Here is a 12,082-nt window from a genome sequence, read left to right on the forward strand (position 1 = left end):
ATATATTTTATGCAAGTAAGACCAGGTAAAGTGTTTAGAGGTGGGGCAAGATCCTAGATTAGTTACAATGCTGTCATTACGTGGTAAATGTAGCATAAGTTACATTCTTTTGTGCAAATATAAAATTACTTTATTTTGGAATATGAAACCGTGGAGGGACAACTGCAATTTTTCTTAAATTGGTATTCAAGACAAGGGGAATCCTGAAAAGATATGATGCTTCACAGTCCAAATCTCTCCTATGGTAGTAATATAACTATAGAGCTATTTTCTAAAAGCATAAAGGTTTTGTAATCCGTTTTATTCTTTTCTGCTGATTGTACTTAGATCTCTATTTTATAGTGCAATTGCTTCAACTACTGAAGTTATACTACAAGTTATTCCATAATTGGTATACATGCTCAGAAATCACAGGTTAGTGAGTTCTCATTAATCTGAAATTGAAAGAGCAACATTCGGTAGTCACTTCTGAGAAGGTAGTTAAGTTTTAATAAACCATGATTCTTTAAGGAATGCATAGTTATTTCACTGAACAAAATTACTCATATGTTTCTACACACATACAATGAACAAAATGTGGCTTAGTTCTCTATACACATACACTACACCATAATCAACTTTTTTTCATCCAATTTCTGGCATTCAGACTCTCCCATATCACTACTTCTAACTGGTTTACAAAGACCCATCTCTTTTCAAGCCATTTTCCAGATGAAAAGGCAGACTTGGTTCCATTGTTATGTTTGTGATGATAACATGAGATTCTCTGTTTTCCACTTTTGGGGTCTCACTATCATAACATGTCCTGCTTTTAGTTAGTGTAGAACTTACTTCTCTTGCAATTTATGCCCATACAAGCCCAAACCAAAACTGATAGAAGCCCAAATTGAAACCCAAATAGAAATAAGGATTTTAGAAGTTAAATTAGAATTCGTACAGTTCTCCCCATGCATTCTTTATATCTAGTTTTCACTGTTGTGATTCACTTTTGGTTTCTCATAAATATATGTAGCCATGCCAAAGGTGAAGCGTTTCCAAAATCCATAGAAATCATCACTTCAACCTCCAATTAATTCTTTACCATCAACAAATCCTACACCAACAAATGAAACCTCATCAAACACTTCAATGATCACAACACCACCAATAGATTCCTCATTGCCCACTGAGAACTCACAACAACCCGAAACATCTACACAACATGTTCGACGTGAATCTTCATCATATTGGATTGTTCATGCAATAGGTATATGTCACATTTATTTTTACATGACCATAATTTTTAAAATTTTATGGTTAAGTAAGTGTTTTATGGTTAAAGACTTAGAAGGAGTTATCAAGAAAATTAAGGTGAAGGTAGGAGAAGTAAATAACTTACCTCGTGGGGAACGCATCATTGTGGACTTTGATGAGTTAGGCATGGCAATTGGGGAAGGAAAAGGCGTGCTTGCAGGATATTGTGGTACATTGGCAATTGATTGTAATTTGTTTCCAATTAATTTTGAAAGATGGTCTGGGAAAACAGGCATGCCTGACACTTACTTCTTGGAGCGCTTTAAGGAAATATTACAGGTATATCTTTATGCATGTATGACCTTATATCTTTTGTAAATTTTACATTTGCTCAAATGTTTACACACTAACTATGTCTTCTTTTTTCAAAAGCCTCGATTTTGTTTTAAGACTGGTGAAGCTAGTGCACAAAGTATTGCAAACTAACTCTTGGTAGGAAGTGGGTTGTACATAGGCAGAATTTATAGAATGAATTCTATGATCCAACAAAAAGCAAAAATGAAATCATAAGTAATGTGCCAAATGGTATAGACAAAACTCAATAGGCTCATTTTGTTACTTATCGTCTAAAACCGGAAACATTGGTACAAGTTACATTATTTTGAATGGTGTGAATTGTTTGTGTAGATATTTTTTTATTGTTGTGTGAACTTACAATTTTTTTTGTTCATAAGAGATTTGTAAACAAAAAAAATAGAGAAAATCGTAAAAAGCAAGTAATTCCTCATACCGGTGGTTCTAACCCTATGTCAAGAAGAAGACATGAGATGGTAATGATATTAGTTAACATGACAAATTTTAATATTTTTTTTTATTTTTACTATTTAACTTAACTTCTCTTTTTATTTAGTTTTTGGAAACTAGACAGCTGCCTAGTCGGGGAAAGTTATACATTGATACTCATAAAAGAAAGGATGGATCATTTGTAAATGATGCGGCAAAGGCTATATCGGTTAGTTGTACCATAATATGATATTTTCATTTGTTTTCCTTCAATGTTTAGAGTTTTCACTACATATTGTTGTATGCCCATAGGAATAAATTGAAGTGGGTTTGACTCAAAGCACTAATGATGAATCAGAGGTTTCCCCTAATGATGTTGTTGGTAGAGTGTTAGGCCTAGAGCATTCTGGGAGGGTGTGATGCATGGGTTTCAGAGCAGCTCCTACTAACTCATTTAGAAATACAAGACTTCGACTTTCAGATTTAAGCATTGCTTCATCTAGTGCTGCACATCATCAACCTCTTATGATCAATGGCCACAAAAGTAAACTAATTTAGAATCCCAAATTCAAACCACCTTGGATGCACTAAAAGCCTACATGATAATGAAGGAAGGAAAGGTCCCTGATGAATTAACTGCCTTCTTTGATCCTCAACCACAAGTAAGTTATGTCCAGCCTTTGGAAATGCTCAGCCAAATATGTCCAAATACGGGGCAATTAGGCATTACATGAGCAATTCATTTCACTTTCTCCTCCTACCATATGGATTAAAACTAATTATCTTTGTACTTATTTATGATGTGATTTTTGATACAAGAATTATACTGTATCGGTGTGAGTTAATCATAAATACCAAATAATCATGATTTTTGTGCAGGTCAATGATCTAGTAATAAACTATTTTAGTATATGCATGTTGATTTCATGATTTGAGGTTGATGTTGTTGACATGAGAAGCCAAGGTGGTTTGCTTCTTGAAGATTTGATGAAGATTGAATGAAGCTCTTTTGAACTATCTTGAAGCCATAACTATTGGAATGAAGCCTACATTGATGAAGGAAAGGAGATTTGATGATATCCATGGTGATCAAAGCTGGAATTTGTGCTCTCCATGTATTTACATCATTAAGAAAGTGTACTTATAGTTTGTAATTCATGTTGTAGACCTTAAAGCATTAATTAGATGTTGTTTGGTCTTTGTTGTGTTTTTAATCTGTTGAATGGTTTTTCAACAGGTTAAAATGTCTCTTTTAATCTGTTGAATGACTTCTCAACAGGTTAAAAGGTTGGCTGCAGTAGTCTTAAACTGCAACAAATTCAATTAGTTGATTTAGTTTTTAATCGACTGATTTCACTTAAGTGAAATCAACCGATTGACTTGAAAATCAACCTGTTGAATTTCGTAACAGTTTCACTATAAAAGTTGTGATTTTCAAAAGAGAGGCCAGTTGATCATTTTAGAGCACGATTTGGTTCTGGAAACGTGTGGAAACTCTCTCCTTCGTGATCATAGGTGTTGCAGTTGTTGAAGATTGATCTTGGATCAATTCTTGAAGCTTTAGGCTTGGTTTGAAGCTTGGAGAAAGTGGTTTGTGGTAGGCAAGGCTGTGCTACCACTAAGGTTTGATCTTTCTCAAGCTTTGTGTGTGTGCCTGGTGGTTTTCCAGGTCTGCAAGAGGGTTCTTGCTGTGCTGGTGTGATTCTTGTGTGAACCAGTATAAAAATTCGTGGTGTCCTCTCTTCTCTAACCTTTCTCTCTTGCATTTTCATTTTAAAGTTTCAAGAACTTGTGTTTTAATCATCTTTTTCATGTTCTTGCATGTTTTCTTAGCATCTGAAGCATTGAGCATGTTTGTATAATCATTTGGAACTGATCTTGATCATTCTTGAGCATTGTTTCTGGTTTAAAATTTAAATTCACATTTCTGCATTTTTCCCAGTATTTCAGTCGACTGTTTTTCAGTTTCAATCGATTGATTATACCAGAACAGAATCTGTTTAGTAAAATCAATCTGTTAACTCTGTTTTTGATCGATTGAAAATGTATACTTCAGTACTGTTTGCATCCTAACTTGGTGATCTATTTGATTCAATTAAAAGAGGTTTTTAGCTTGTAAAAATAGCCTAAAGTTTTAACTAGCCAATTCAACCCCCTCCCCTTCTTGGCTTTTCAACCATTTCAAAACTAACAATTGGTATCTAGAGCAAGGTACTTGAAATTTGATCAAGTAAGGTCCTTAATCTGTTGTGAACTACTTGAAATGGCTGAAAACAAGTTACCCTTTGGTGAAGGTGCCTCAATTCATAGACCCCCTATGTTTAGTGGCATTAATTACCAATTTTGGAAAATTAGGATGAAAATCTTTATTGAGTCAATAGATCAAGGGATATAGGATGCAATCATAAATGGACCATATACTCCTAAACATATTGTTGATGATGTGCAGGTTAATAAGCCATGGACTCAATGGAATGAGGAAGAAAGGAGGAGAGCCCAATATGATTGCAATGCAAAGAATATCCTCACTTCATCTCTCAACATGGATGAGTTTTTTCGTGTTTCACAATGCAAGAGTGCCAAGGAAATGTGGGAGGTTCTTGAAGTGACTCATGAAGGAACCAATGATGTTAAGAGAGCTAGAAAGCATGCCTTGATTCAAGAATATGAGCTATTCAAGATGAAACAAGGAGAATCCATAGCAGATGTGCAAAAGAGATTCACTCACATAGTCAATCATCTCATAGGCTTAGGTAAGGAATTTGACAAGGAAGAGTTAAACATCAAGGTGCTAAAATGTCTTGATAGATCTTGGCAACCAAAGGTCACGGCTATCTCAGAAACAAGAGATCTATCCACTTTGACTACAGTCGCATTGTTTGGTAAGCATAGGGAGCATGAGATTGAGATGCAAAGGCTTAATGAGCTTGAGTCAAGTGAGAAAAAGGTCAAGAACATAGCCTTGAAGACTAGCACCAAGAAAAATGAGGAAATTGAGGATGAGGTGGCTGATTCAAATGAAAGTGAGAACTTGAATCTCCTTGTCAAGAGGTTTGGTAAGTATCTCAAAAGGAAATGTATCAAAGGTAATCCCAAGAGGTATACTTCCAAACACAATGAATCAAACTCTTCTAATTTTACATGTTATAACTGTGGAAAACAAGGACATATCAAGATTGAATGTCCAAATGCAAACAAAGAAAAGGAGAAGAGTGTTGATAGGAAAAAGGAGAAGAAGCCAAAGGAGAAACGTGCATACATTGCATGGGAGGACAATAATGATTCAACAAGTAGCTCCTCACAAGATGAGAGTGAAGAAGCCAACTTGTGTCTCATGGCTGGTTATGAGTCATCTTCCTCAAGCCAAGTAAGTTCTATAAACTTAAATGACTATAATCAATTGTTGCATGATTTTGAAGAGTTGCATAATGAAGCAAACAATATTTCTGCATTAAACAATCGGTTGAAAGGCTTAAACAATTGGCTGGAAAACAAAGTCAGTCAACTGGAAAAAGAAACAGCTGATTTAAAAACTGATTTTGAACATTTGGAAATTATTTATAGTAATTCAACCGACTGTTTTAGAAATCAGTCAGCTGAAAGATACTGTGAAAACTGCACAGTTTTAAAAAATCAAGTGAAATACCTTGTAAAAACCTGTGCAAGGTTCACAAGAGGAGAAACAAACTTAGAGGCTGTTCTTGGTTCACAAAATTGTGTGTTTGGCAAAGCTGGACTTGGTTTCAATTCTTCTTTTCAAAAGAAAACCAAAAAGTTCTCTAGTTTCTTTTCTGAAAGCATGCCAAGTGACATGTCATTCATTTCATGCAACTATTGTATGCAAAAAGGTCATGCTATTAAGAACTGTCATGCTAGAAAATAGGATGTTCCTAAAGGGATTATGAAATGGATCCCAAAAGGATCTAGAAAGGCATAACCATGATGGACCCAACCTATCAAAGGGTACCAAATAATCCAAATTTGTTTTGCAGGTCATGAAAGGTGATAAGAAAGATTTGTGGTTACTTGATAGTGGCTGTTCAAGACATATGACAGGAGATAAAACCAAATTTGCAAAGTTGGAGTTGAAGGAGGAAGGGTTTGTAACCTATGAGACAACAACAAAGGAAGAATCCTTGGAAATGGAGTCATAGGCAATGGATCCTCTTTCAACGTCAAGAATGTGCTGCTGGTTGAAGGACTCAAACACAATTTGATAAGTATAAGTCAACTATGTGATAAAGGCTTTAAAGTCATGTTTGAACCAAATAGTTGTTTGATATATGATGCACATGGTAGTATTGTTTTGATAGGCAAGAGAGTCAATAATATATATCTACTTGACTTGCATCATGCATCATTTAGCATCCATTGTTTGCTTACAAAAGAGGATGATACTTGGTTATGGCATAGAAGACTTTGTCACATACACATGCAGCATTTCAATCGGCTGAATAGAAAACAGTTGGTTGAAGGACTACCAAAACTCAAGTTTTAGAAGGATAGAGTATGTGAAGCATGTCAAAAAGGAAAACAAACTAAGGTCTCTTTTAAACCCAAAAATGTTGTTTCAACTGAAAGACCTTTAGAGATGCTTCACATGGACCTATTTGGTCCATCTCGAACCATGAGTCTTGGTGGCAATCTTTATGCATTAGTCATTGTTGATGATTTCTCTAGGTACATATGGACTTTGTTCTTAGCTGCCAAAAATGACATTTTTCATGCTTTCAAAAGACTTGCCAAGATGCTTGAAAATGAAAAGAGTTCCAAGATAGTGTCTATTCGAAGTGATCATGGTGGGGAATTTCAAAATGAAAAGTTTGAACACTTTTGTGAAAAGCATGGTATCAACCACAATTTTTCTGCACCAAGAACACCACAACAAAATGGTGTTGTTGAGAGGAAAAATAGATCACTTGAGGAGCTAGCTAGAACTATGTTGAATGAAAACTCACTACCTAAGTACTTTTGGGCTGATGCAGTCAACACTGCTTGCTATGTCTTAAATAGAGTGTTAATTAGGCCAATTTTGAAGAAAACCCCTTATGAGCTTTTCAAAGGGAGAAGGCCTGTTTTAAGTCATCTAAAAGTATTTGGATGTAAGTGCTTCATCTTAAATAATGGCAAAGAAACTCTTGGCAAATTTGATGCAAAAGCGGATGAAGGTGTTTTTCTAGGCTATGCTACACAAAGTCATGCATATAGAGTCTATAATAAGAGATTGATGACTATTGAAGAATCTATGCATGTTGTATTTGATGAAACTAACCCAAAGTTGCAAGATCAAGTGCCAAAGAATGCAGATGAAGAAGATCTACTGCAGGAGCAGATTTCTGCTGCAGAAAAGTCCACTGCAGCAGGAAATCATTTGGCTGAAAAGGAAAAACAGTCGATTGAAAAAGCTGTAGACAGCAAATTGCCCAAGGATTGGATTCAGCCTAGAGGTTTATCAAAGGACAACATCATAGGTGATATCAAATAGGGAGTATCTACTAGACGTAGGATTGTATTTTGTGAACATGTTGCATTTGTATCTCAAATTGAACCTAAGAATGTGAATGATGCTTTGAATGATAGTAATTGGATTGTTGCTATGCAAGATGAACTCAATCAATTCACAAGAAATGATGTGTGGTCTCTAGTGCCTAAAACTAATGACATGAATATAATTGGAACCAAATGGGTTTTTAGAAACAAAATGGATGAAGATGGTAATATAGTAAGAAACAAAACTAGACTAGTTGCTAAATGTTATAATCAAGAAGAAGGCATTGATTTTGATAAAACTTATGCACCTGTAGCTAGGCTAGAAGCTGTGAGATTACTCTTAGCATATGCTTGCATGTGTAACTTTAAATTGCATCAAATGGATGTGAAAAGTGCATTCTTGAATGGTTTTCTAAATGAAGAAGTGTATGTATCACAACCTCCTGGATTTGAGGATCATCTCTATCCTAACCATGTTTTCAAACTGAAAAAGGCCTTATATGGTTTAAAACAAGCACCAAGGCAATGGTATGAAAGGCTAAGCAATTTTCTCTTATCAAAAGGTTATGCTAGAGGTGCAGTGGATAAAACACTCTTCATTAGAAAACATGATAATGATGTTATACTTGTTCAAGTGTATGTTGATGATATCATCTTTGGTTCAAATAATAACACATTGTGTGAAGAGTTTGTTGCAGGAATGCAGGGAGAATTTTGAGATGTCCATGATGGGTGAGCTTGCCTACTTTCTAGGGTTGCAAGTCAAGCAACTCAAGCATGGAACATTTTTAAATCAATCAAAATACTGTTTTGACTTGTTGAAATAGTTTAAAATGGAGGATTGCAAAGAAGCTGCCACTCCAATTGCAACAAATTGTCTTATGGATGCAGATGAGGCTGGTCAACCAGTAGATTCAACCAAATATAGAGGGTTGATTGGGTCTTTGCTCTATCTTACAGCAAGTAGGCCAGACATTCAGTTTGGAGTATGCTTATGTGCTAGATTTCAAGCAAATCCTAAGGAATCACACTTTAAGGCTGCAAAAAGGATTCTAAATTACCTCAAAGGAATAACCAATGTTGGTTTATGGTATCCATGTGATTCTAACATATCTCTTAGTGGTTTTTCAGATTCAGACTATGCAGGGTGCAAATTGGATAGGAAAAACACAAGTGGTACTTGCCATTTGCTTGGATCAAGTCTAATCTCATGGAATAGCAAAAAGCAAGCTTGTGTGGCACTTTCCACAGCTGAAGCTGAATATATTGCTGCTGGACATGGTTGTGCACAAATCATATGGTTGAAACATCAACTTTTGGACTATGGTGTAAGCCTAAGTAAGGTACCTTTGTATTGTGATAATACTAGTGCAATCAACTTAACCAAGAATCTAATACAACATTCTAAAACCAAGCATATAGAGATTAGGCATCATTTCATCCGTGATCATGTTCAAAAGGGAGATTGTGAAATCAAATTTGTTAAAACTGAAAATCAATTGGCGGATTTGTTTACAAAACCATTGGCTAGAGATAGATTTAACAAGCTAAGAACTGAACTAGGTATTTTAGACATCAAGAATGTGGTCTGATATGTTTGTAGCATGTTAATCTTATGTACTCATGCATTGGTTTCATAAAAATCTGCTGCAGTATGCAAAAATTAAAAACTGTCATAGTCAACCTGTTGATTTTGCATTTCAACGTGTTGATTTCACTTAAATCTGCCTCTGTTTGCAAAATTCATGATCTGTCAATCTGCTGTTTCTGTATTTCAACATGTTTATTTCACTTAAACTGCCACTGGATTATGAAAAATTGATCTGCTATGATTTTTGATATGTTGTTTTCATAATTCAGTATGTTGATTTCATTAAAACTGAATCTGGAAAAATGAAGTTCAACTTCACGATTTTCAATCGATTGATTTTCAAAATCAGTCAGCTGATTTCACTTAGCAAAATTATGTTTTTAATCTTTGATATTTTGATGATGTTTTAGTCGACTGATTTTATTTTCAACGTGTTGATTTCACTTAAACTGTGCTTTTACTCACCAATTGAATTGTTAAGCTAACTCAGTCAAAGCAAGCATCTTTTTGTCAGGTACTATCTGCTCTTAACTGCCCATTTCATCAGCCATGTGTTACCTTTACTGATTGTTTGACCAAAAAGCATTCTAGTGTACAATTCCAATGTGCATGCAGCTCACATGATCTGAACTGATTGATTATCTCATAAAAACACATTGAAAACATCATGAATGCACGAGATACTGTTTTGGACTGCATTAAATTGATTTGGGTAACATAAAACGAATTAATTAGAAAAATTTGCACCATTTAATCAACTATTTCTGAAAATCAGTTTGTTGAATTATAAATACTGGACTTGTATTGCTACATTTGCATCATACATCTCTTAGAAACAGCCATACCAACACTCATCATGCCTCGTCGTTCCCAAAGAGCTGCCCAATCTGATGATGAGCACTCCACTCCTCCTACTCCAAGGTCTCCAAATCATGAAAGTCATGGGAGAATTGAAGCATGGTTTGAGGATCATGAGGACAACATTCAAGTGTTCCTCATTGAGATGAATAGGAAGCATATCAGTATTCCTAAGGTGCTGAGGTTTTCATGGCTAAGGACTGAAGGCTTTGAGAGCCTATTCCAACAACTAAAGCATCAAAAGTTGAAGTCCTTCCTTGAACTTTCAGGGAAAATATATCCAGACTTGGTGAAGGTTTTTTTCACCAACTTAGAGTTCAAAAATGATGTCCTACTGTCCAGCATCAAGGGTGTTCAAATGGAGATCAACAAGTGAGCTTGGAAAGATGTGGTTGGACTCAAACCAAGGGGTGTGCAAGTGAGAAAAGGTGAAACTGGGGCTGTTCCAGAATTCAACAAGATGCAATACTATGGCCAATGCTTGAGGAATCCTATTGCTGAAATCAAACACTTCCATGTTGGTGGTCTCAAGGTGGATCAAAGGTTACTTGATATGATTGTCACAAAAATCCTTGTTCCACGTGGTAGCAACCATTCAACATTGAATGAGGGAGATTTGATACTCATGTACTGCATTTAACACAACATTCAAGTGGATTGGATCTATGTGTTTCGTGATCACATGCTCAAGGCCAAGAGGCTCACGGATTTTAGACTTCCATATGTGGTTTTGGTGTCTAAATTCATTGAATACTTTGGTATTGATGTAGAAGATGAGCTAGAGGAGTCAACTGGACTATTGAACCATACCTCCAACCAAAATCTGCACAAAATGGGCTTTATCAAGGTGGGAAATGGATGGACAACTGCTGGTATTGTTGGTGGTGCACATGACCATGAAGCCGGTCCAAGTGGTGCAAATCAAGAAGAAGAACCAACTGCTGAACCTATGGACTTGATTCCCTACAATCCTCCAGAGGATAGAGGCCCTGTGTACTCACATTTTGAGAGGATGGTGCTGAACCAGCTGCACGAGCTCAATGTGTCTCAACATGAACATCACAACTATTGCAATGAGAGGTTCAATGCATTGGATGGCCAAATCCATGATATCCATGATATCCTCCACTCATTCCAGACCAGAAATGACCCTCAGGATGACTGAGTGTGGTGGTTGTTTAGGATCATGCATTGCATTCTTGTGTTTGTGATTTTTCAGTTTGAGTTCTCTTAGTTTCAGTTGGTTATTTTTCATTTCAGTCGGCTGATTGTTCAGCTTTATGCATCTGTTTTCTATTTTCAGTTTCTATTGGTTGTATTTCCTTCCAGTATTAATCAAATGATATGCAATGCTTGTTATCTTTATGCATTTGTTTTGTTTGATGAATCCAAAGGGGGAGAAAAATTGGAAAATTGGAAAGTGGATAATTGATCACATTAAACTAAGCATTAAAAATTGGAATCAATAATCAAATCTGAATTTGAACCCATATTATTGATAGGGGGAGTATGATCACAGTTGTATACTTGCTAGCTTGTGTGTATTGCAGTTGTAAAATGGTTTTTCAGGTTCACAAGCTTCAAGCTAAGGTGGCACTTCATCAATTGGTTTCCAACAAATGGAAGAAGCATTTTGCAATCAAAGATAGAAGATAGATGGAATAGAGGTTGGCTTCATCAAATCAGGGGGAGATTGTTGACATGAGAAGCCAAGGTGGTTTGCTTCTTGAAGATTTGATGAAGATTGAATGAAGCTCTTTTGAACTATCTTGAAGCCATAACCATTGGAATGAAGCCTACATTGATGAAGGAAAGGAGATTTGATGATATCCATGGTGATCAAAGCTGGAATGTGTGCTCTCCATGTAGTCACATCATTAAGAAAGTGTACTTATAGTTTGTAATTCATGTTGTAGACCTTAAAGCATTAATTAGATGTTGTTTGGTCTTTGTTGTGTTTTTAATCTGTTGAATGGTTTTTCAACAGGTTAAAATGTCTCTTTTAATCTGTTGAATGGCTTCTCAACAGGTTAAAAGGTTGGCTGCAGTAATCTTAAACTACAACAAATTCAATCAGTTGATTTAGTTTTTAATCGACTGATTTCTCTTAAGTCAAGTGAAATCAAC

The 12,082-nt window shown here is 35.7% G+C and overlaps 1 pseudogene; it reads left to right on the top strand.

The window, feature by feature from the left end:
* Positions 1-1,014: 1,014 nt before the first annotated feature.
* LOC146886754 (uncharacterized) lies at positions 1,015-2,436 on the top strand (annotated as a pseudogene).
* Positions 2,437-12,082: the final 9,646 nt, after the last annotated feature.

The sequence above is a fragment of the Vigna unguiculata genome, chromosome 4, assembly GCF_037176805.1.
Source record: "Vigna unguiculata cultivar grain cowpea cultivar isolate G323 ecotype 2 chromosome 4, ASM3717680v1, whole genome shotgun sequence".
Classification (NCBI taxonomy): Eukaryota; Viridiplantae; Streptophyta; class Magnoliopsida; order Fabales; family Fabaceae; genus Vigna; species Vigna unguiculata.